Source organism: Pseudopodoces humilis, chromosome 3 (assembly GCF_049639895.1).
Source record: "Pseudopodoces humilis isolate 2021_Gansu_Grassland_sample_001 chromosome 3, ASM4963989v1, whole genome shotgun sequence".
Classification (NCBI taxonomy): domain Eukaryota; kingdom Metazoa; phylum Chordata; class Aves; order Passeriformes; family Paridae; genus Pseudopodoces; species Pseudopodoces humilis.
The window spans coordinates 52662673-52688584 of record NC_142202.1 but is presented as its reverse complement, the minus strand read 5'-3'; the positions used below and the strand labels follow the sequence as shown (position 1 = coordinate 52688584).

The window sequence follows — 25912 nt, the reverse complement described above, 5'->3', positions numbered from 1 at the left end:
CATTGGCGGCGGGCAGCCCCCTCAGCGGCGGCGGGAGGATGCGAGCCCCTTTACCGCCCGTGTCCCCCGCCCCCGCCCCCCGCGGCACGGGCCGCTCCCCGGGGCCCCGCCCCGCTCCGCTCCGCTCGGCCGGGGCGCTGGCGGCGAGCGGGTGTTGCAATAAATGCGTACGCCTGCGGCACAGCCCGGGGCGGCGCGGCGGGCTCCCTGCCCTCCGGGGTGGCGGCGAACCCCGCCGGGCCGGCCTGATGTGCCCCCCACCCCCTCCTCCGGGGCCACGTGGTGAGGGGTGAGCGAGGGTCGGGGTGGTCCCCGCCCGGGGGAGACCCGCGTTCGGCCGTGAAGCCGGGGTCGGCGGCCAGCACGGGGAGCCCCGGCGGTGTATTGTTCTCCCTGACAGATAACGTGATCTCGGCCAGGCGATAGCGAGGGGGCGGAGGGGCCGGGGGAGGGAGAGAAAGGAAACGGAGGGAGGGGAGGGGGCAGGAGGATCCCGCGTCCTCGGAGGAAATTCTCAGGCCGGGAAGACGCGCGGCTTGCGCACGGCAAGCCGGGACTGGCTCTCCTGGGAGTTCCCTCGGCGGGGAGGGGGAGGGGAGCGGCGATCTCCGCCGGCGGGGAGAGGCCGCGGCTTCGCCCTGCGAGGCCCTGCCTCCTCGGTGCGCGCCCTCCCCGCCGCGGGGCTCCCGCCGCGGCTCCCGCGCCGCACGGCTCCCAGGGCGGGCAGCGCCCAGCACCGCGCCCGGGAGCGCTCCCGCCGCCGCGCGGGGGGACCCGGTGACGTCACGGGCGGCGCGCTCCCCGCGCTCGCTCCGCGCTCGCCGCCCTGTAACTTCTGTTCTGGGAAGTGGTGCCAGGAATAGCCCGGCGGAGCCGCCTGCAGCGCGGAGCGCTCCCTCCCGCCGCGGCCAGGGCGGGCTGCGGCTCCCGGGCCTCCGCCTCTCCCCCGTGCAACACCAGCCCCTCCGCCACTGTCAGGGAGATGGTGATGAGCCTTTCCAAAAAGAGGGAGAGGAATGACCTGCCTTAAGATAAACGCGTGAAGCGGGCGCCCCTTGGCCGCTGGAATATCTCTGTCTGTCTTTATATATAAAGAAGCACCGCGAGCCGCCTCACTCCGGGCGAGCCCTTAGCAAAGGAGCAACACGAGCGCCCGGCGGGATCAGCAGCAGCAGCAGCAACAACAACAAGGGCAGCGGGAGGGCTTCCCTCCTTCCTCCGGTTATTTCCCAGGTGAGCAGCACCGGCTGCCGCGGGCAGCCCCCTCCTCCCTGCCCGCCGCTCGTCCCCTGTCACCGGCACCAGCTGACAGCCGCGCCGGGGCGGCGGGGCTCGGGTGCGGGCGCGGAGGGGCTGGGGTCGGGCCGCGGCAGGTAGGGCGCTCAGCGGAGCGGGGGCTCTGTGGCCGGCGCCCCGAGTGCCGCCCGGGGCTGCGGAGGTAAATGGAGGGCAAGGCGGCGGGAGGGCGCCGGCGGGGGAAGCCGGCGGGGCTGTAAACCCGCCGGACCGGTAAGTCACCTCTGTGGCGGCGGCTCCGGGCGCCGGCAGGCACCGGCACCGTCCCCGGGGTATCGCGGCCGGCGGCCCTTCCCGCTGAGCCGGCGCAGGAGGGGGACACGGCGGGGACAGGCCTTTGTCGGTGACACGCCGTTAGGAAATGTGGGGAATACCCGGCTTGTAAGTGTATGCAGATGAGGAGAAGGCTGCCTTGCGTAATCCCCTCCTGCGGCGGGGAATGGGCATGGTCACCGCCGGGGAGAGGCGCCCGCGGGGGGGCCGACCCGACGGGGCTCACATCGCGGCCTCCGGCGCCCCGGGAGCGGATCGGGGGGGCACCGAGGTAGGGGGGGCGCCCGGGGCCACCCGGCGCGGCAGAGGGCAGGGCGCCGGAGATAGCGGAGGGAGGAGGGGAAGGAGGAGATGTGTCCCGGCTGCCAGCGCGTCCCCGCGGGGGTGCCGGACACGGGGGAAGTGCGTGTGTGTGCGGGGACACCCGGCACCGCGCCGGGGTGCGTGTGCGAGAGTGCGTGTGCGCGCTGCGCCGCGGTGACTGTTCCCTGAAGTGGGTGGGACGTTGGCCCGTTCCGGGAATGTTCCATGACGTGTAAACGCCACAGGAAGGGGGTTAACGAGGGGCTCGGCCGGGGCCGCCGCCGGGTCCCTCCCTTTCTCCCTCCCTCTTGTCCCCCCGTTCGCCGGCGGGGCTGCCGCGGGGGCCGGCGGGGGCACGATCCCTTATGTAATGCGGGGTACGTGTGCGGCCGGCGGGGATTATGTAAGCGGCACGTCCGCGCCTGTCGCATAGGATATCGCATAGGATATCCAGCACCGCACGCCGGCTCCGCGCCGGGAGGCGGGCAGGGGCGGCGAGCTGCCCCGCCGCGTCCTCGCCGTGTCCCCGCCGTCGGGGTCAAGCGGCGCGGGGGAGGCGGGGGAAAGCCCCGGGTTATCCCGGGTCATGCCCCGCAGCCCGCCCCGACCTTCCTGCCGGGGGCTGGCGCGCCGCACGGCCTTCCCCTCGTGAGAGGGAGCCCGAGGCGGAGGGCACGGAGGGCCGTGGTGTCCGGCCTCCAGGTGGTGGGTGTCCCCGAGAACTCCGGCCCGCGGCGGGGGAAGCCGGCGGGAGGCCCCGCCGCCCCAGCACGGCTGGCCCGGGGGCCCGGCCGGCCGGCGGCCAGCACGGCTTGTCTCCGTGGGCAGGCAGCCGGGGCTCGCCCCGGGACAACGATAAACCTCCGCAGAGCTTAATTTCCCGGAAAAGGGTTCTGTTTTTCTTATTAGTTGGCACTAATGGTCAAACTTTTTTTTTTTTTTTTTTTAGTTTGTTTTTTTTTTTAATATGATAGTTGCAGAAATGAAACTTCTGCTGAAACTGAAGAGTTGGGTTTTTTCAGGCAACAATTCTTAAAAACCTTTTCAAACTAAAGTAATCGAAATACTAATGAGTTTCAGCAGAAATATTTTGCTAGATAGTTTCCCTTGTATCATTTTAAAGTGAAACCTACTTTAATAAACCTGGGTTTGTACGTTATCAAATAGTACGTTAAACATTTTATGCTGACTTAGTCAAGGGTGTCACTTTTCCTTTATTTTTTTCTTCTAATGAATTTATATTGATTATTATTACGAAAAAAATAATAAACAAAGTGGTTAGGGTGGCGAAAGATAAACATTGCTGGCTAGGTCTGTGTTTCTCTGCTTCCCGGAGCTACGGGTGCAGGCGTGTGTTCGTGCAGCTCCCAGCGCAAGGGGGCTCCGGTCATCATCATCGGGAGTTCTGGGGACACCGGGTAGTTAGAGTAATTACTAGATTAAAGGAACTACTGGTCTAACGAGGTACAAATTCACTGGGCCCAGTTTTAAATTCTGTTGTTGTTGTGGATTACCGCTGACTACCAGAGGAATTTGATCCTCAGGTTATCAGGACACGGTGTGGAATCCTCAATATTTTGATAGTGAAGATGATATACAGACGTGCTAAAAAAGTGCATCTGTTTTTCAAAGATAGGAGAGTCTCTGCCTGTTAGATTTGCAGCACGTGGACATATTTAGATAGATGCAGTGTAACTTGGGGGTCATAGCTATTTGCGCTTAGATGTTTAATCTTTCCTGATCCTTCCACTCAGGAGATACTTCTGAAACCTCAGGTATGGATTATCTTAAACTTTCTTAATTATTTTTTTGCTTTGTCTCATTTCTCAAAAAATTAAGTGTTGTAGAATAGGCTGAGAGGGATTTTCATGCGTGCTTAAAGAAGTTACTACTGTCATCTACAAATGTAAGATTACTGTGGTTTTCAAGTGTGCAAAGGCAGCAGTGATACAGTACTAAGTCAGTGTGTCATTACTTATGTTGATTGAACAATCTGCATTTTTAATATTTTGTATTCTGTTGTGTTAATGTTGTTTGCCCATGGGTGTTTGGCATAGCAGTTCTGTACATCCTAACTGAGATGACTCCTTAAAACCTCGCTGCTATGGATTAGAATAGAATTGAGCAGCACTTGTCCCAAAGCACAAATGTAGAGGACTTTTAATTGTGTATCTGAGTCCAATTGTGTGGCAACAGTGCAGAATGCTTCTTTATAAAGGCAGATTATTAGATTCTCAAGTGACTAGATTGCCTCATATGTGAGATCTGTTTACAAACCTTCTTGTTACTATGAAGACAAAACAGAGAGCCATATGCATTCATGTGGCCCTTGCTGAATAATGGTGCATGTGTCTACTTGAGTGTTTGGCAGTATATCATGTTTAGTTTATGTGGTGGCACCCTACAAGGCTATTCTTTTTTGACTTTTAACTATTTCTAATACCATTGGTTGTACTCAGTTGTGTGAGCAAATTTATGATCCTGCTCTGCATGTTTGTAACTAAGCTGGACATTTTTAAAGCAGGACATTTATTTCTGAGCATTTTGCCAAACTTCTTTGCTTATTCATTTATTTAGGTGCTTTTTTAAAAAAGGAATCAAGGTGAATTGGATTGAAACAGAAGTGAAAGAAATTAGTACCGTTTTGTATGTCCCTCTGCTCATCATTTTTGGTCAACAGCAGAGGCAATTACTATTACTGCTTTTGTAATTTAACCACGTTGGGTAAGGTAGTGGGAATATAGGAGCTGTGTGCCTGGCAGAAGTGGTTTACTGAGTGAAGTACTGCAATATTTACCCATCAAAGAGAAGAATGCTTGCTATTTAAGAGTATTCCTATATACAAGTCATAGTAACGTGTAAGTCGCGGTAATGTGACTGGGATTATGAAATATGGCTTGCCATCTTTCAAATTTGAGCCTGATGGGGTTTATAATAAGCTGCAGTTGTTTATATCGATAGTTATCTATCCAGCTCTGTAAGTACAGCTCAGCAAGTACTCCTTGCTTGTAGTTGATTCTGCCTAGGAATTGCAGGTAAATTGCCAGAGCTGTGTGCTGACTTCCTCTGCCTTAGGTCCCATCATGAATCGGGCCCATGAAGAGTTGCTTCTTCATGTCAATGGTCTTCACACAGGGTAAAGGGAAAACGTTTTATCCATTTTACTTCAGACTGTCAGCATGTGGTTTTAAATTACTGGTCCTCCAAGCAGGAGGAATACATAATTATTATTATTCTCACCGGTTAAAGGCTTCAGGAAGAGTTAATTGTTAATACTTTTGGGAGTTGAACAGGACTGTTGAGTGCAGAGGCTGCATACCTTTATTATTTGAAAAAGGTCCGATAAGTTACGAGTAAACTGCTTTAAAAATACTTTTTTTTAAAGAGGTGCGTTATTTTTTCTCAAGATTTCTTAAACAGCATCTCTGAAGTAGTATGTTACAGATTAAATATTTTTTTAAGTTATTTGGCTTTCTTCTGTAGTTTAACCATTTGTTTGTTGGGGTTTTTTTTGTTTGGTTAGGTGCTTTGGATTTTTGGGGTTCTTTTTTCCCTTCAGTAGAATATCTAGCAGTTGCTAAGAAAGTGAAGAAACAGCAAGGGGTAGTGTAAGCTAGATGGAAAATGGAGAAGAGTATTTTTTGCATATTCAGTCAGTAATTTTTGATGCTACATTTAAATAAAATAGCACAGAATTATGATAGAACAATGAAAGTTTCAAGCTGGTTGTGCCATTCTTATAGGAAATAGCAGCTTTGTATAGACTTGTTTCGCTTTTGGATGCTTAAAAATTTTTATAAGACTTTGCAACAATTCCCCTATTTCAGCAGGAAATATTAAAAAAGCAGTTCATTGCAGCCATATTTTTCATTCTCAAGTGAAATTAGGGCTTGTGAAAATGCTGGTCTGACAGCCTGAGAGAAAAAATCCACTGTAAATAGAAATATTAGAAGTTTTTCCATGACAACCAAGTAGCAAACCCCTGTTAAGACACTAAGAAATCATTAGTGAATTTAAAGAATATGTTAATGTCTGGAAACATCTGGGTTTTTTACAATTTTTTTTCTTCTTACTGAAATAGCAAGTAGGAGGTACCATGGACATCTCATTTCACCATTCTGCTTTGTTCATAGATTGAACAATTGGCTTTACCCTCCCTGCTCATTTGTAGAAGGTTGTCCCCAGTAAGGTTTGTCCCCAAGAAATTTCTCTCACAAAACTATAGAATGGAAAAGGCATGAGAGGATATGGGTGGGGGAACAATCTTATACAGTATTTCAAAATCCCCCATTGTAGAATAAGACATTAAAGTACCATATGCAATTTTGTCTGTCAGGAATCTCTTGCCTTTTTTTATTATCTGGTGGTTAAATTCTTGCCATCATTGATATGGTCTAAGCATAAGAGCATCTTCTTGCTCTGGGGAAGTATTGTGGATTATGGGTACTTCTTTTCATTTGTCTTTCAGGCACATTCTGAACATCAGCAAAATGGTCACTCTGTTTTCTGTATGCCAGGGTAACAGCAATGGAGAGTGGACCAGTATTGATTATGTTTCCATATTTCCTTGTTCTGCCCTGGATGTCTCTATTTTACTGTTTTTTGAACCTGGATATCACCTTGTACTTGAATAAGTGAAAACCTGTGCATGCTTTTTTCTCCCTTCACTTTCTCTGGATGGGAGTCTCAGGGCATACCTACCCAAAAATGTACCACTTGAGTGGTTTCCTTAAAGTAATACACTACACAAATATGGATTTAATTATCTGATGTAAATTCCCCTGGTACATGGTTACCCTGATATGACAAGTTTGTATAGTGATAATATCCCTTTTTTCTGAGTTTGTTTATGCACATCTATAGCTGTCAGTATAAATTTTGTCTCAGCAGAAAAGTTCTTTCTAAATATGACATGGAAACCACAAGTAATGTAATAATGTAGTAGGTAACGAGTTTATGGCTACTTCATGTACTCATGGGTTTGTTTTGTTGCACCTCAGTTTGTGTTTTACAGAAAATAATTGTCATGTTTTGTTTTGGCTTTTTTTCTATTAGTTGATAGTTATGCTCTAATACACTTACAGAGTCTGAAAAATGCAACTCATGTACAAGAAATTTGATCCTGCAGACCTAAAAAAGAATAGTAAAGAATACGTGTGTTCTTAAATGTGTTTAATTGCAGCTTAAGTAAGTCATAATAAACTGTTGCAGCTCTGGATAAAATCTTTGATTTATGTAAGTTGCAAAAAAGGGGGGAAAAAAGGACATACAGTATTTTTTGAAAGGCATGGGTTAACTGCTGTTGTGTCATACAGGAGAAATTCAAGGTTTGACTGCTACAGAAAGTTTCTTTTTCAGGTAGTAGTTTATTGGAAATTCCATACAAAGAAAAGCAGTTAGGTAATTTGCATGTATAGTTCAGTTTAATAGAAAAGTGAAAACTGGAGGAATGAATGGGAATTGAAATTACAGTGTCAGGTGGCATTTTAAAAGTAATGCAATAAAATAGAGTTTGACCCCCTTCATAAGAAAATACTCAAAAAAAAAAAAAATGAAGCAGAAAAATTCCAAGTTGTTTTCTGTAATTTATGGTGAAGTTTAGACTTTTGTGGCTACAGTGAATAGTGTTGCTAAAGAAATGTAAAAAACTGAAAGTAAACTCTAACTGCAGTGTGTAAGATACAACATAACATCAGAGAATTTTGTTGGGATATTATTATTTATTGAGCAGTTTTTCCATTGAGCAATATCTGTGCTTAGGCAGAAAGGAGCTCTAAGTTTAAAAGATGTAATGGCATAGGATCAGGGTTATCAAAATTAGTCTTATTAGACAGTGGGGTTTTCTTGCATGTTGGTGTGGGGTTTTTTTGTTGTTGTTGTTTTTGTTTGTTTAAATAAGATAAACGTCCCAGTCTCTGTATTTATGTATTTTGTGTTTGTGGCTTGCATTAAAACAAAACATGTGTAGTGTGTCAAGAAAGAATAATATGAAATAACAACCGAGGTTACCCTTCCTTGACACCAAGATGTGACACTATTTAGTTAGAGCAAAAATTATTTAGTTTAGACCAAAGCCAGTCTTCAACAGAGACGTAAGTTGCTGGCATCTATTAGCAGTCTTCATAGGTCAGTGTAGTTCATTTTGAGAGTAGTCTGCTTACAAAAGTTATAGAAGTATGTGGAGTTTTATGTTCCTTGTCTCTCAAAGACAGCTAAAATAAATAGCTGAAAAATAATATCTTTATTTGCTCTGAACTGTTATCAATTTTTGTGAGGACTGGATGTGATTTCCTTTCTTTCTGCACAAGTGTTAGCAATGAAAAAGAGACGCCCTGGAGCATAGTGCAGGCCCGTGGTTCACTGACACCTCTGCAGGCTGGCAGTGTTAGCTGAGTCTTGTGTGACACCTGTGAAACTCTGATTCAATTCGACAGTTGAACTTCTAAAACTGTTTTTTCAATGCTTTAGAAAAGAAAATTGAGTACAATTAATGGTCGTCTGTAATAATAGGGATGGACAAATTTTGACTTTTTCCCATTTAAATCAGTTATGTTTATGAATGCAATTTCTGAAGCTGCTTATGAAAAGCCTTTTAAGTGCATTTGTCTGAGGTAAAACAGTTCTTCAGTGGAAAAGGCATTTATCTTTGGCAGGACATTCATAGACTCCTACAGCCAAATTCCCTGTCCTGTGTAAGTCAATAGAAGTTTCTACAGTTTGGTAAAAATAGGATTAAACTATCAGCTACGAGACTGTAAAGCTGGACATCTTGCTGCTGTCTTGATATGATAATCTGTTTTGATCACCAGGTCAGGTTATAATACTAGGCTCTGAGTAAAGAGATATAGTTTTAAAATCTCTTCAAAGCTATGTGAATTTAATTTCTTTCAATATTCTTAGTAAATTTGTGTCAAACAAAACTTGCAGTCTGTTCCATTATTTTATGCTTGTTCCTGCAATAGTAGCAAAATCCCTTTAAAAGTTAGTGAATATTTTCACAGAGCTGCTTGGCTAGAATATTTGATTTCTTAAGGTTTAAATAATGGATAAGTTACGTGTATTTAATTTGTGAGGTACAGCTGAATTTTGATACAGGCTTAGCAAGATGCTACTGATACATCTGAAGAAATTTGTGATAAGTGTAAGGGTAGGAGTTGTTTATGTAATAAGCTTAGGAGGAAATGATGTTAGTGAAATACAAACTGACAGAAAAGTATTTGTTTTAGAGCTAGATGTCAAGTACAGTGGTGCTACCTCTGCAGTTGGTTTTTCTGGTTGAAAATGTTGGGATCGAGAGGACAGTGAAGTTGGTCCAGTAAATTATCTGTCCTGTTTGATATGTCGTATATTTTTAATCTCTGATTTACCTAATTACTAATTAAATACACCAATTGTGCTCATCTTTGACCTAATTCATTGTAGTGAGTAATGTTAATTATTGGTGGAGAACTTCATAGTCAGCCACGCATTAGTAAAACTACTACATGATTTGGAGTAATTAGTAGGGCAATTTTGAGTCAGCTATTTTTTTTCTAAACAAGTAAGGTTGTAAATTGGAACTGATACACAGTAGTATGACAGCACCTTTCCTTGGTCTGACAGGACTTTGGTCTATGAAATGTGGGGAGGCAAAAGGATGACATACAATACGTTCATTTTCTCTGCTTTTTTTTTTTTTTTTTTTTTTTTTAGCTCAGCTCATACAGTTTTGCAAGGATTCTATTAAATTACTGATCTCTTAATGGAAAAAAGTTAACCACTCTGTATCTTACCTTTATGAACAGGCTTAAAGGAGAGATGAGAAAGTAATAGAGACGGGAATGGAAGTGTTTCAGATCTTCAAAAATTTTCTTTTGGAGCAAGGACAAGATGTATTTACATGTCATCTTGGAAATGCTTGTTTTGCTTCTGGGTTGTACAGATTTCCTCCTCTAAGGCTGATAAACCTATAAAACTGTGATGGGAGGCTGGACTAGACACATTCTCTTGTAAAAGATGAGTGTACAGGAAGAACCTTTGCTTTAGTTTTGGTCCATGTCCTCTGTGTGATGCTTTTTAGTGGTGTGTCTGGGGTCTTTCCTCATTTTTCTGTAGGAACAGAGAAGTAGCTTGCAGTAGATGTATCCTGACTTTCCTCCCTTGCTCCCCAGATCATCCTGTGCATGGCAGGAAAGAGGAAGGACACATGGGAGGATGGAATTCCTTTATGCACACTTCTCCAAAACTTCAGTGCAGCATATTTTCCACAAATGGAATGAATATGAGAGAAACCTTTCAATTTTCTTTCTCTTTCTCACTCACAACCTTATTCATTATAGAAGAAAACAGGAACGTTAAATATACAGTTTTGGATGTATGCTGGTTGAGGATGAGTCTTAGAGGGGAAGATCAGTAAAATGGGGAGGGGAGGTTTGAATGTGACTGACAGTGGATTATAATTGCCTACAGGAAGTTATTTTTATCAGATCAAGTGTTCCTCTTACCTACAGAATTTTAGTAATTCAGTCATTAGAATCCCTGTCCAGTCTCAAGTTGTACAAGCGTGTGTTGATGTGTAATTAAGATCCCATGGAAGGCATATTCAAGGATACAGTGGTAGCATCCTCTGACTTCCAACTTTGACATCTCCACAGATAGCATGCACACAGGATATGATGCTTCTTATCTTGCTCAGTGCTTGAAGATATTTATTTTTACATTTGCTTATGCATGGTTTTAATTTAATTTATTTGCAGTATCATTTGATCCCAGTCAATAGTTCAACCCACTTAACTAGCAAGCAGGGGAATAAAAGAAACTAATTTTGACTTTTTCTAAGTCAAGTGGGTTGTCTGGTGAGCCGGAAGTGTAATAAATACATTTGATGGCTGTTTACAGGTTAACACACTAGAAAACAGAGCTGTGTTTCAGTTTCCTTGCCTAATTCAGACAGTGTCACATGCAGGTGATGGGATTATAGTAATCTTTTTATCTCGGCCAAAAATGCTTTATTTTGGCTCCTGCATTGATGCTTTCCCATAAAAATGAACATATTACAGCAGAAAATGGAGGGGGTTTGCCACATTGTGTGAAAAAATGTTTAAGAATGCATGTCTTAAGTATATATATCTAAACTCATGTACATATATGTACATGATATGATGTGATCATAGGTTTTACCTCTAGTCATGTTCTGTTTCCTTCATACTACAATAAACCTGGAATAACTACATGAGAGCTCATGGTTGTAGGCCTGGCTTGAAACTGGGAGGAAGATTTGTCCTGGATTCCATGTGGGTTCAACTTCTGCTGTTGGTTAACTATCAAAGAAAATATTTTAAATAAATAAATAAATTTATTTGAATTATTTATGTTTGACTGTTAGCATTTATTTCACAAATGTCTATATAGATACACATGCACAGCCAAATTTCGTTGAAAAGGGAAAATAATCTTATTAATTTTCAATGAGGAACTGCTGTGGTCTCACTTTGGTGAGTATGTATCAGAGTCTGCCCAGGGTATCTTTCTAAAATGCTGTCCACTGTTCCTGGTGCTCTGCTGCTAGGAGGATGCAGCAGGATCATTTAGTGAGCATGGCCCCATTTAGCTGCCTGTGACTGACTCAGCCAAGGTCATGTCTGGTTGGACCACAAAGACGTTTGCTTTTAAGCTGGAGCGCTTTGAGTTCCTTTTATGTCCTCAAGTGTTTCTCAAGGACATAGTCACATCACTCTCAGTCTGCCCAGCAGGTTAAAGGGTCATTTTCCAGGCCTTGTCATCGATGGTGCCTGACATTTACCTCGTGCATGGTGCTCCCCAATCCTTGCTCCCCTGGTGGGATGCCCACCTCCCTCCACACTACAGCTGAACTAGTGGTGCCAGCTCTCACGGTTGTAGGGAAGTGACCAGAAAGTCAATCCATGACTACCTGTGCAAATAGATGATGGAAATCAAAGCTATCCTAAAAAGCACATTGTGCCAACATGGGTCTTGTTGCTGGACCTTCCCTTTCTCTGGAGTCAACACAATACCATCTTGCTCTCATCTCACAGTTTTCTGATCAGTGCCCCATATCTGAGAAGACAACACCAAACTGTGCCCAGCACAGCTTGTGACACCATGTGAACTGCCTTGTCTCTTGTGAATATAATGAAAATTCTGTCATTTTGCACCTTGTCCTGACCAATAAAAGTGCAGAATGGGCAGTGGTTATTGATTTAATTTTTTTCTAATTTTTTTTCATGAGGCCAGGATTTTGCCACTGGCTGTAGATAGGACTTGTAGTGCTGAAATAGTGCTCCTCGTGACTGTCTCAGCCTATAAATGGAAACCTTCAGCATGCAAGGTTTGCTTTTCATTGAATATAGTGACACTAGGTGAGAATGTTGGAAAAACTGTCTACACAGAAACAGCCTCTGGATACTTCAGGCAGAGAAGACCTACAACAAAAAGCCCTCTCAACAGAAATGCTCTTTACATTGCCAGATGGCATAAGATATTTTAGAAAAAAAAATGATACATTATGTACCCCAAGGTGCTTTCATTGAGATTTGAATATAAAGTCCATGAAGTCTTAGGTGGAAGTGTTGCAACTGACTGGCTTAGAGCTGTGGTTTTAGCTTTTTTTTTTTGTTATTATTTGTGGTTATAACCCAGCTAAAAAAGAAACGTGCTTGGAGCCAGGGCTGTATCTTAATTGTCCTGTGTACTCTCCCCAGTGAAATCCCATTTTCTGGTTTTGGAATTATTAAGATGTGAGAAACTTGCATTTAATTTCAGTTTGTGTATGATGTCCTTTTTTATTTTATTTTTTTTAATGAGATCTGATGACTGTTTATTTCAAGTGGCATAATCTCAAACGTCTTTTTGGGGTTTTTTTGTCTGTTTCTGGTATGGTTCAGCATAAAAAGAAAGATAAAACAATATATGCAAAAGGTTTGCGTGGTTCTAGCATGATGTTTCATTCTGGTGCTCTACCTGCCCTAAGTATCTGCTTCTCCATCTGTAGCCCAGTAGCACCAAACTGAATTAGTTTATCCCTGATAATGGAGGTTTTTTTTTACACTTCCCCATTTCTGGATGTAATTCAAAATAAAATCTTGTACCTGAACTGATGGGTGGATTAGAGGGAAGATGAGCTTTTTTTTTTTTTTTAAACAGTACAAACAAAATAAAAAAGGAAGAGGAAAAAGCCTAGTTCAACGAAAGCTTATGACATGATTCTAGAATTCATAACCCTGGGCAAAAAGGGCCACTTATTGGAGTAGTTCTTGAGTAAGCTAATTGTTTGATAAGGATCCTTGCCTGTTTAAGTTGTTGGTTGTTGGAAATATTCCATTTCTAAATTTGTGCCTTACTGCGTACCCTAAGGTATGTGTACAACCCACTGTAATTGCACAGTTTATTATTTTATTAATGAGAGCCGTGATAATGTGTTGGCTCATGAATTCCCTCCAGTCCAGGTACGGTCTCTTAATTGCCCAGGGTCCTGCAGTTCCGTCATTTGTTCTGGGGATGGTGACAGGGAACACAAGCAAATTTTCTGTAAGCATGGTTTAAAAAACTCAGTCCTTGCCCTAAAGCCCATGTTTGGTGTGATAATGCAACCAAAGTCTGGAAAGGCCAGATACCCTTTTTTAACGCACCCGTAATGAACAACAATAGAAGCGGCAGAAGGAAATTCTTACTACATAATCCCGAGTACCTGAGACTTTGCCAGCTGAAAGCAGAGGACTGCACACCTTACTTGGCCTTCTTAACCATAACAGAGCACCTCTTAGCACTTCTTTGATCTGGGTCTCTCCTGCCTGCCTCCTTGCCCAAGCGGCTGGAAGACGCTCCCTTCGTTTGCTGCAAGGCACACAACGGTGAGCAAGCATCTGGCATGCAACAGCGGCTCCTACTTTTCACGTGCCTCAGGGGCAGCAGGCGTACTAGGGTGCCTGTTCCCATGTTCTGGAAACTATTTCTGTTTGCTTATCCTAGATCCACAGAGAAGGGAGCAGCAGCAGTGGAGGTGTGGTCTGTGGAATAGTCGGGGAAATCCAGTTTACTGTGTCTGTAACTCTGGAGACAAAACGTTCCCGTAAAAACCCGTGGCAAAACACCACATCCTCAAACCAGCGGCGCTTGCTCCGCAGTGCAGCCCAGCCCAGCTTTCCTGGTACGCTGTAAACCTCTGACCCTGGGTTTGCAACATTTGGGGAGCTCTCTGAGGATGTTGTGGCAGCTCGGGTAACCCCAGCCCGCAGCACGGGGGGATGGCGATTCCCACGGAGCGTATCACAGGCTGCCTCCTTACTGTGGTGGCTGGTACCGTTTCCCACAGCTTCTGAAACTGCTCATTACAGAACTTGGCTCTTCTACAAGGGCTTTTCATAGCTGTAGCCCCTGTGGCTTGATGCAGCATGCTTTTCTGGAGGAACAGATGGTATATTGCGTAGAAAGTTACTGTATTTTTTGTACCCCTGATTTGTATTTATTTATGTCCCTCTTCATCTTCCTCTCTTTTTTTAAGGTGTGCATATAGGCCAAGTGCAGAACTTGGAATCAGTACTGGATTTGCCTTGGGTATATTCAACTTTGTATTTGTGTATGAGTGCAGTATTTTACACTGAGCAGGGTATGCTTTCAGAAGTTTTAGGGAACAGATTTTTATCATTTGGATTGAAATTAGTTCAAAATACTGCAAGGGGAAAAAAACATTTTCCCCTTAGAAGTAAGAAGATCTTTAAAAGAAAAAGCCAAAAGAAGTATCTTCTTAAACAAGCATTGTACTTACTGAAGTATAGTTTAGTTTTTAAGTCAGTAGATGTGTTTTCTCTATCTAATCTTTGTTTTTTTAAATTGATATCATCTGGTCAATTTGAGTGAAAATGCTACTCCCATGAGAAAAATATTTATTCTAAATATTATTGTTGCCTGGAATCTTGTTGAATTCATGGCATACAGAGGCAGTCAAGTTGATTTAATATTTTTAACATTTTTAAAGTGTTTTCTCTTTGTTTTCCTGAAAGCAGTTTAGGTAAGTATTTTAGCAATTGCTTTTGGTTTCTGGAAATTAGGTTACTTATTGTTGAAAACTTCAGGTTCTTAAACGTGGGTTTCAGATCTGCTTTGTTTTGATTAGACATTTGAAATAAAATATAAATACTTCAAGCCACTAAATAAGGGCTTGCCTTTTCCCCTGCTTAGCTACCAGGACTTAATGTGTTTTGCCTGAAGAATCTTCATAAGCCATTGCTTATAAAAGATAGTTACAGTCACAGGGTTTTGGTACCACTTAGCCAAATCACTTCATATATTAACTTATAATGTGAATACCTATATAATTATATATTTAGATGTCTATATATTATTTTGTCTCTATGCACTCACATGTGGACAGGTGTGTATGTAAATGTGTATAGACACACCACAGACACAAGTACACTCCCACACTGTGTCTCTACAGACACTCACACACATCTGCACTAGCTGGGATCATCCCATTTAAAATTTAATGTTTCCATCCTAAACCCAGTCCTTACCATAAAAGCAAAACGTTCCTTGTGGCAACACAGCATTTTCCCAGAGGCTTCTGAATGGGAGGGAGGCTGCTCATCCCCGTGCCTGAAGACCCCCTCAGGTACCTGGCATGAGAGACCAGTGCTGGTGGCAGTGTCCTCCTGGGGCAGGAGAGTGTGGCATGGGGCATCCAAATGCAGTAAATGAGGAGACAGAATGACAGGGAATACTTTGGGAATTTCTACTTGCTGCCACTGCGTTGGTGGTTGGATCGTGCCTTTCAGCAATGGACAGACCCCCTCCTGTTTTCTGTGTGCTGCTGTATTTAGGCTGAACACCAGGTTCACAGTGAAAAGCAAGCCCTCCCTTCCCCCATTCCTTTTTTTTGCCACACATATTTTGAAGATAAATAATGACCTGCTATCAAGTGTTTTGGCAGCTTGGACTTTGTCATCTTTGTTTGCCTTGTTTTCATTATAAAATTGGTGCAGGGTATTTTAGTTAGCTGCTTGTAGGATCATTTGAGAGGATTCCCTTAGTAATGTGATAATTCAACAACAAAAAAAATGTCAAGATAATGGCTTTTCCACTTGCACTTCTCTTCAAATGGAAGTGCAAAATTATGAAAACCTTGTACATAATTTGAATTCCCAAGTGATACTCTATAGTGGCTTTATTAAAAGTATTGTGTGGATGGGTTGTGAAGGATAAAAGTGTAACTGAGTTTGTGGCAATCAGTAAAGGTGTTAGATACTTTGTAAGTATCCAGCTTTAAGAGTTGTTTTCCGTATGTATTTGTACCTACCACAACCAATACCTGTTTTGGAGTGGAAAGGCAAGTGTTTTCATCAGTGTAGCAAGGGCACTGTCAGTGCATCCAGGTCACAGTTTGCATCTGTCTCTTTGCTGTAAGTTTCAACCCTTTAATGAATAAAACCCAATACAACAGATAGTGCTCTTTTAAAAATATTAGGGTGGTATTCGGATATTATAGAGAGCATATTCCACTTTCTCACCATGGCAGAGATGGCTCTTTGTCAACTAATGGAACAGTAATCTATAATCACATGAAAATTAACTCTCAAGACATGGCTGTGTGTTTGAATCCACTGCTGTTCCTTGTTACATTCTGTGTTCTTTAGCCGACACTGTATTGCAACAGGCAGCCATAGGTGAGTGGAAAAAGCCCTTTGTGATTTGGCACGGCGGTGCCCAGTGGTTACATTGCCTGCCCTGGGCTGCTGCTGTGCCATGCACCAGTTGTCTCAGTATGGTCAGAAGGACAAATTGACAGTGCATTTCCTTCATTCTTGGACATGAGTCTAAAAACAGTTGGCCAGGTTTGTTCTGAGTGAGTGCGGTACCAAGTGGTCAGATTTCAGAAAGTGGAATGGCTCTTATGTGTTGTTCAGGGTGCTGCGCACAGTGGAAGCTTTCTTACAGTACTATTGAAGGCTTCACCCCCTTTGTCCTTCTCTCAGGAGAATGTCACTACTTGCATCTACTGCTTTATATAATATGGGCTGGATTCTGTTTCAGCAACCACAGTTTTAAGGGTGAGATTCTGCTCACTTTACTCTGACTGAGCTAATCCAAACTGTCTTTGCTGCAGTTAATGCCTGGGTACTGCAAATCATTGTCAATACCAAAGACTGATTTGTCTGCTTATTTTTTTTATATTGCAAAGAGTCCTGCTTATTAGTGCCAGATTGACAACCTTCAGGATTAGGTTTTCAAGCTAATGTCAGAACAATAAACAGTAGAGGTTTTTTCATGCTACCTGAAAATGAATCTTAGAGATGTTACCTTTGAAAAATTTACTTCTAAAGAAAAGGGTAGAAAACAACCAAACCAGCTTGTATCCTTGTAGAATAATGCGTTTGAAAGTATATCCAAAATATTTAGGTTATAAATAATCAAAAGACTATATCTGACCTTATTTTAGTAAAATGAGCAGTTTTGGTTATCTAGTGAAACTTCTTATGTCCCATGAAAGATACAGTATATCAAAGATATAGTGTGGTGATTCCCGCGTTTCAGGTCTATTGTGCTGAATTACTAGGGCTGGAAACTCTCTTCAGATCCCTGTGAGACCACAGGGTGGTTATTGCAGAATTAAGGCAAAAATACTCTCTTCAGCTAGTGATGGTGGTATGAGAATTCAGAAGAGCATTTTCCCAACTCCTTGTAACCTTTTTTCACTGAGGTTTGTAAGTACCTCTGTTTGAAAAACAACTTGTATCAAGTGGAGCACTACTACCCAATCTGTCATATTCGATGTATGCTGGGACATGCTTATTGTGGGATGACTGTATTTACCACTGTTTTAACATGTTGCTCAGAGAGTCTCAAAAATGGGTCTGGAATGTGTCTCATGAGTGAGAGTGTACTGTAAGCCTGTCCATCCCTCTGCCTGAGGAGAGAATCAGCTATAACCAAAGCATTTCCTACAGGTGGTTGTTCAGACTGCACTTTGAAGCTTCAGTGGGTGGAGACTCTGAAACCTTCTGAAATTCTGACAAGAATCTCATTTGGATTCTTGTCAATGCTTTCCATTTTAAAAAGTCTTTATAATGTTTAACTTAAGAAGGTAGTAATGATGGGTAGGACTGCAATCCAGATTCCCCTGTGCTTGCTAGCTAAACTGATTTTCTTGCATTAGATGGACGGCCTGGGTGACAATCAGTTACCAAATGATGGACATCCACATACCACTACCCAACTCCTGCATTCTCACCCTTTTCCTTAAGCTGGGACCTTACCTGCTTCAGAAAGATTGAGGCAAATTTGGAAAGAAGCCTCTGTATTCACTGTGTTAGGTTGTTGGCCATATCTGATAAGGGAATCCTGGAGTTTTACCCAATAGTTGTGACTTTGATGCACTTACAAAACATGTTTTACTTCATGGCATTTAAAGCAATGTGAGGCTTGATTTCCAGATGCCTGCAGAAGTATGGGCTGCAGAAAAAAGCTAAGTGCATTTTGATATTGTAGTATTATTTCATTCTATTTCTATATTGCAGTAATGTTCTTACACAAGCTGTACAAGAAAAACAAGAGCAGCACGGCTCCTGAGCAAATATTGTTTCTAGTCACATACGATACTTTGCAGCTGAGCCTGGTAACACACTGCTTAGCTGTTTTGCTATGCAAGTGCAGAGAATGCTGTTAGCAATAAAGCCACTGCTGGTTTCTCCTCCAAAACCTCCCTCCTTGCGGTGCATTGGAAATGACTGAACTTTGGCCCTCAATCTGCTGACACCCTGAGGGAGCATAAGTGTAATGACGTCTTTGCTTGTTTCAGCTGCACAACAGGAAACGCTCGTGGCCTCCCCTTCTTCCTGCTCTGAGAAAGTGCTGCTGCCTTTTTTTTTTTTTTTTAATTTTTTTTTATTTTTTTATTTCCCTCCCTTCCCCTGCAGTCGAGTGGGCTGAGACCTAGTTTCAGGTCTGGGCTTGGCAGCCAGCTGGTGCTCGCACAGGCCATCACTGCTGCTGCCTCCTCCCTGGGGCAGCCAGTCACCTCCCTATTGCTCTGCTGGGGTGATGATGCCAGAAGTACGAGCTTTGTAATTTTCTTTCTCTTTTTTTTTTTTTTTTTCCTTTTTTTTATTTTTTTTCTTTTTAACCTCCTGGAGAAGTGACTGAGAAGAGAATACAGTTATGTGGCAATGGCTTTCTCCACGGAGCGTGTCACTGGACACAGCTGAGCTGCAAAGACCAGGATGGTCAGGTGATGGTTTGCCTTGGGGAGACCATATCACTGCCTTAATGTAGAGGATACACTGCCAGGTGGGCATTGAGGGATCCTGGAATATGGTCCCAATAGTGCTGAATAATGCTGAATATACAGTGCCTGAACAGATTTCTTTGCCTTGCTGCAATAAAGAGGCTGGCTTCTTGCAGAGCATTGACAGGAAGCCTGTTTAACCCTCTCTGGCCCCTGCATTTACACTTCGTAACCGAAACAGGGATGTGAGTAGAAATGGTTATTGGCAAAACACAAGCATTTTGCTGCTTACTCAGAGAGGAGGATTTTATCTCAGCATAGTCATCCAGAACATTAAAGCAATACAGCATTTTTTGTGAGTGAAATTCACTGATTCAGTATTCAGCTGTTATTCTCTAATGATTGGGGGGGGTGTGCAGATTGCTTTTAAATGATAAAACACATAGGTACTAGAGAGTTTGCATATAGTGGCATGAGAAATGACACTGAGTAGTCTGGAGTACAGTATCCTGAACTTGAAAGATTTAATTAACTTTGAATGTAAACAGTGCTGGTGCAGTGGCTTATTCCTTTGTTTAAAGTTGCATAGGCATAATATTTAAGGAGCAGCTTTTATCTGGGTTCTGTAATAAGTGACTTCTGGATTTACCTCATTAATCTCTCCTACTACCTAGCTGCATAACTGTTTTTAACAAGCTGAAGTTATGTAACGTGAATCATGCCTGGCGAGATGCTTGCTAGCAGGAAAAAGCAAGATAGGCTTTAGAAATAACGGCACTCAACCTTTTGTAGAATAGGATATGACTGGGTTTTGAGATGAAATGCCGTGTGTTGGTACTCCCAGCTGTACCAACAAGGTCCAGCTATTCATTAGGAGGATGTGTCTTGAAACAAAGTCTTGGGATAAGAGTATTTAACAGACAGAAGAGTGGATTTGCTCAGGCGTGAGCAGCTCTTGGAGGGTTTTGTATATGTGCGTGCTAGATTCCCCCCGCCCCAACGCCTGCCTTCTTTTTCCTCTGGGATAATAAATGGGAAAATTACTTTAAATGGGCCTGATTTCACATGAAAAAGAAAATAACTTGATGAGCTGTGATTACCCCTGTAAAGTGTTGTATAAATCTTTTTCCTTCCTTTTTTTAATATGCCCTTATAGTATCATTAGGCATGTGTGCAACACAACGGTCCTCTGTCTCAAGAGATTTTACAACCAGTTTATGGAAGGGATATATGAATGCATTAGAATAAAAGCGATTGATTTAAAGTTAATTTTTCCTTTAATAATATTTCCTTGGCAATTTTCTCTGCTGTTACTTAGGATTGATCTTCAAAGTCATGCTGAATTGTTAAGCCTGGGATGACTTTTTGCTTCAGTAGCATGTATACAAATGTTAAATGTCAGGAAATAAAGGTGCGAGAATAATGGGTCTTCAGGTAAGGAGTAAAATAATGACTATTTTAGACAGGAATGGTTTAGTGCTCCTGCCCTTCAAACTGTCCTGCTCCCTCTCATTTTGACGAAATAATTATGTCTTTTCCCTTTGCCTTACTTATAAATGAAACAGCTGTAAACTGTGGCATAGGGTTATAAACTCCTGTACTTTTAAACTTGATTGTTATTAACAGTAGATGGTCAAAAATGAGTGCTGGTATTAATGGTCTTCTACACTGCCATGTGTGCATATGAGCACAGTGGCTGATGGTGCCTTGGCACAGGTGACAGCTGAGATGTGACAGTGACAAGCAGCCTCTGTAAGCCACTGCTGTAGCCAGGACCAGTGCTGATAACCTCAGCATGGAGACGAGGGGATGAGCAAGCACAGACGGAAATGAGTATTTTCTCACACAGGAGGCCACCCAGATCATGGCCAAGGGATGTCGAAAAGGCACTATAAGGAAGTGGACCATGTTGCTGTTGGTATGTCCTTATTTTCCAAATTAACGCAGGATTTCTCTTGGACTGTCAGTGCAACATCCTTCAGAAGAAACTTGCTTTTTTTATGAGTATTTAAAATTTATTTCATTCTTCTGGAGAATTTTCATTTATTGTACTGAATTGACTTAGATTTATATAGTCACGTTACTGTTACAGCAGCAGAAGCTCAGAGCTGGGAATCTAAATAGTGGCACATGAGGACACCAAGGCCTTGGAGGTGGAGAAAGACATTTTCCTGAACCTGCATGGTGAAAACCAAAATTAGAGTTCACCAAATGCTTTGTGTTTCTAACAACTCCAATATTTATTACTTTTGACTCTGTAGTGGGTTTTGTCTGACTAATGGTTATGTCCTTTCTGCAACTCCATGATTTACTTGAGCCAGATGAGCATTGTGTAGGGACATCTATAAAATTGTTGACATTTTTGTTGGTGCACTTTTCTGTTGTGGCTACTTAGGAAGGTTAGAGTGTCCTTTACTTGACTGTACTTTACTTGAGTTTCCCTTACCCTTTTGGATGAGAAGTCCCTGTGTCTTTGTTAAGAGCCATGACATGTAAAGCCAGGAGGGTCAGAGGGAGCATCACAAGACCCATGGGAGTTTCCACCCCGTGTTTTGGTACACTCAATGAGATGAGCATGGCTGCAGAGGGAGTTGCTGTGGGTCCCCTCTGCCTTACCTTGTCAGGAGAGAGCCTGTGCCTGCTGGCTTTTGCGGGGGGGCAGCCAGGGGTGGGTTGAGGGCTGATGGGGGAGGTGAGCTGGGGGATGAGCTGGCGGGTGAGCTGGGCTGTTCAGGCACAGGAGGGTGCCACGGCAGATGAGCATAGCTGGAATCAGGGCCCGTGAGGAGCGAGGGTTGTTCACCACGTGCTGTGGGAGGCGTGGGCTGGCCTTGATTGTGGTGCAATTTCTGTTGAAGTCTGTAAGTGAGCAGAGTAGGGTAAGCATGTGGCTGCTGGATGGAAGAAAGCTAATTGCTGCGAGTGGCACTGATGCACGAACAAGGTGGAGGTGTATTTCTGTGCATGAACAGGCAGTGGCTTGCTCAGGAGTAAACTTTCAAATCCTGGGGTCTTTGAATAGATCTTCAGAGGTTACTACTCCAGGTCGTAAGGCTGGAGTGATTTCTTGCCCTGCAAGTTACTGTACACAGTTTAATTTTCCTTGCTTTTGTGTATCTTGTTCATTCAAACCCTTAAGTGTTGTCAGGTTATCAAGTTGTTTCTGTGTTGCGGTAAAACTTGAAACAATTACCAACTCAAAAATTTCACCATTTTTGCCTGTTAAAAAAGGTGAAATTTAATTTACACTAATTATTTAACCAAATGAGATGCTCAGCATGAAAATGACCAGGTGCAAATTAAGATGAAATAAGTAAAGGGAAAAAATATGCTGTGCATTAACATTTTTCATATTAAGCATTCTATTTGTATTTCATTACCAGTCCATCTGCAAGAAGACTTTTCTTAGCAGATTGAAGTGTTTTAAAAAAATCTCAAATTTACTGTAAGTCTGATACAAATAAAGAATAGATTTAAATGGGAGAGTTTTAAACAAATCATCTCATTATTGCAGACTTATTTTCTCTTAACTTGGGTTGTGCTGTGTGCCTTGATATGGTGTGTGGAGCCATGCAAAGGCCACCCTTTTTCTACGTTGTGTTGTTGCAGCACAGAGCTGCTGTGTGTGTAAAATTGGACCCTAGGTAATGCTGAAATTTGCATAATGCCTAAGCTAAGTGGGTGTGTGGTCTTAGCTCCTTGTCACAGGAATGGATTTGAGAGTGTTTGCCTGGTTCCTGTGGTTGCGCTTGTTGCAGTCCTGCTACCTCTCAGCCAGTCCCTTGTGAACCCGCCACTGCTTTGGGACTGGCAGATCACAAATCATGATGGTTTCACTGTTCGTGGGGATGAGAAGGAAAAGCTTTTGTTCAGCTGCAGGCAAGGCTGGCCATGGATTGTGTTGGTTGCACCATCACTTTCACCAAAGCGAGTTCAACACCGCGGTGGTGTTGCCATGGTGCATGTTTCTTTGGAAGCACCAATACAACACCCTTCTCTATTGCAGAGAACAGGTTTCACCCTACAAAAATGTGTGTGCTGTCTTTCTTTACCTTGGCAGGCCCTGGTTTTGAACCTTCCCAAACTTTGGAGATGTTTGTTGCAAGGTTTACTTTGTGAATGGAGTTGGGTTTTTTTGAGTGCATCATGAAAGATTTGGTTTGTCTGCATGGAGCATGCTTCCTTGTGCAGTTGCTTTCCACAGTGCAGTGCTTGTAGCTTAAAATCCTTTCTGTTGTGCTTGTGCCAGTTCAATTCCTCCTGAAGCAAGTCAGTTTTCCTCACATACTGCATGCAGTAAGGTGCCTGGTTGCAGTGGTGAGAAAGAAATTTTTTTATTTCTGCTGACATGTCATTCTTGTAGATTCAAAATGGTAATGACAGTATTTTTATAACCATTTTGCAGAGAAACTCTGAAAACTAGAATAACATTCACTGCTTCAATGTATATTTTATTCCATCTGAAAAACTGCTTTAAATGCATGTGTTTGCACTTGGAATTTGAATGCTTTGCATCAAAACTAGAAATGACAACATCACAGGCATGGAGTAGACCTTTGGGTTTATGGTGGTGGCATGTTTTATTGTCTGTGACGTGTGATCACACAAGCTCAGCAGTAGGCAGCTGACTTGATGTATTTGCTGTAATTCTCTACCCAGGGAAGTACGGTCTAGTGACTAGCAGGCTGGGCGGGGACTCAGTACCCACAGCTTCAGTTCCTGGTTCTGCTACACAGTTCATGAGTTCAGGGCAAGATTCACACCACCTTACATGATTTTCATGTGAGTTATATTCATAAATATGGGTAAGGCGCAGCAGTATCACTGTTGTGCAGTGTTCTCTTCGTGTCAGTTCCATTCCTTATCTTACGGAGATGTCCTGTAGACAGATGCTGTATTCTGCCACTCATCCATGGGGAGGCAATGGGGGGTTTGTGCTAAAACTGACCGCCCGGTTTTCAACCTTATTTTTGTTTTGTTTGATTGTGTCTGATTTTAAGTGACCATTCTCAGTTGTGCCGTTTACTATGGGCACCTCTGCTCATGGTATTTATGGTATTAAACATAGAAGTCTCCGCGAAAGTCAGGCTCCATGTGGCTTTGGAGTCCAGTTCTATCTCCTTTACTTAAGAGGAAAAATACCCTAACTGAGGTGCAGACAGAAGCCAAGGCATGAGAGTAATGCAGCACAAATATCTGCCAGATGAGTCTAGTGCTTCATTAGCAAAGCCCCTAAGAGAAACTTTAATTTCAGGCAGATTCCTAAGTCGTGGTGAAATCACTGGGTCCTACACATTCTCCTGAAGTTAAGTATATGGTTATATACTTTGTGAATAGGAATGGCTTATTGAGCTGGAGCCAGTGTGGGGAATTTTGGGACTCCTGCTGTTCTGCTTACAGTATTTTGCAGGAGAATTTAAGGGTGTAGAATGACACCAACTGGATTCACAGAACAATCTGCTCCTGTTCCCGTGAACTCCAAATTATTTTCCTTCTCACATGCAAAGTTGTATCGAGAGCTGCATTTAAAAACCCATCTGTTGTCCATATTATATCAATAGGAAGAAAAATTTTAGACTTCTAAAATATTCTGGTTATGTGTTCCATCCTGCTGTCATCTGTCTTTCAACTGCAAGCCATTGCACTTACTTGTAGCTACTCAAATCTTTTCCCTCATACCAGCAGATGAAACTCTGAGCTCCTAAACAGTAGAGATGGAAGCAGGATGCTACAAACTGGTAGTGGAAAGAAACGACTGCTTTCAAAATAAGATGTTTTTGATAGCATAAAATAAAAAAATCAGTATAATACTTGTTTTCTTATCAAGTGTGGGAATAAGTAATAAATTACTTCAAAAGTTGTTTCATCATATTTTTCATTACACAGTATATTTGAAGTATCACCCACATCTAGATGTGTTTTGCTATAATTCATGACACAATATATGTATGACAAAATTTAGCCTTTTAAAATTTTTTTAGAAATTTTTTTACAGCAAAATAAGATTCTAATTTCAGTGCTGTTGGTTACAGTTTTATAATTCACCTGCTGCTGATCTGAATTTCCTGTGTTGCAGTGGCAGTAGCATGAATGTAATTACTGGCAGACACTTTTTCGAGAAGACAGTAGTGAAGTTCATTGGTGGTGTTTATTTTGGTTTTGTTGTTGCACTTTGCTGAAACAGCCAATTGTGACAGAACAAGAGAGACAATATTGTGTTATTTTGGGTTTGGACGTTTGTCTTTGCAAGTGTAATGAGTACTCAGGGGTGTGTGTAGGAATCTTTTCTGGAAACTCCCAAGCTTTTTCTCAGCATTTTTAAAGCAGTATCTTCTCACTTCAGGATTTTTCAAATGCTGCACTGTCTCCTCCCTAGAAAGCTCCATAGGAGGCACTTGAGCAATGGGAGCTTTGTAGGCTTTTCCCAGTGAGATACAGACCACAGATACAAACTGTCCATCTCACAGTGGCTGGGTAGCTGGGTCAGTGTACTCCAGTGTGTGAAGTTGCTTCCTTTCACACTTTTATTTAGCCATATGGGTGCACCTGTAGCTGTGAACTTCAGCTTTTGACACCGTTTTGCATCTCAGTACATCTGTTCTATCTGCAAATTCTGCGCTCTGACTCAACATGGAAGATTTTTCCCTTAACATGAATGCTGACCATCTCTCTCCTGTCTAAGCATAAGTTGGGATTGGAAGGAACTTCTGGCAACTGGATGATTTTGAGACTGCTACTTCTTTGTTGAATGTCTTTAGAGAAATTAGTAAGAGAAGATGGCCAGACGCGGGTGTGATATCACACAGTTTGTGATTGCAGGTT

The 25912-nt window shown here is 43.0% G+C and overlaps 1 protein-coding gene across 6 annotated transcripts in view; it reads left to right on the top strand.

The window, feature by feature from the left end:
* The first annotated feature begins 840 nt into the window (after positions 1 to 840).
* HIVEP2 (HIVEP zinc finger 2) overlaps positions 841 to 25912 on the top strand; it is a 138686-nt gene continuing 113614 nt past the window's right edge. For 2 of the 6 annotated variants that reach the window (XM_014263500.2, XM_005518443.3), the window contains exon 1: positions 841 to 1233. The gene's annotated coding sequence lies outside the window, so the exon portion shown is untranslated. Of the gene's footprint in view, positions 1234 to 1803; positions 1841 to 3536; positions 3648 to 19084; positions 19153 to 25912 lie in introns of those variants that run through there. The other 4 variants (XM_088052583.1, XM_014263498.2, XM_014263496.2 and 1 more) reach the window with 3 other exon arrangements.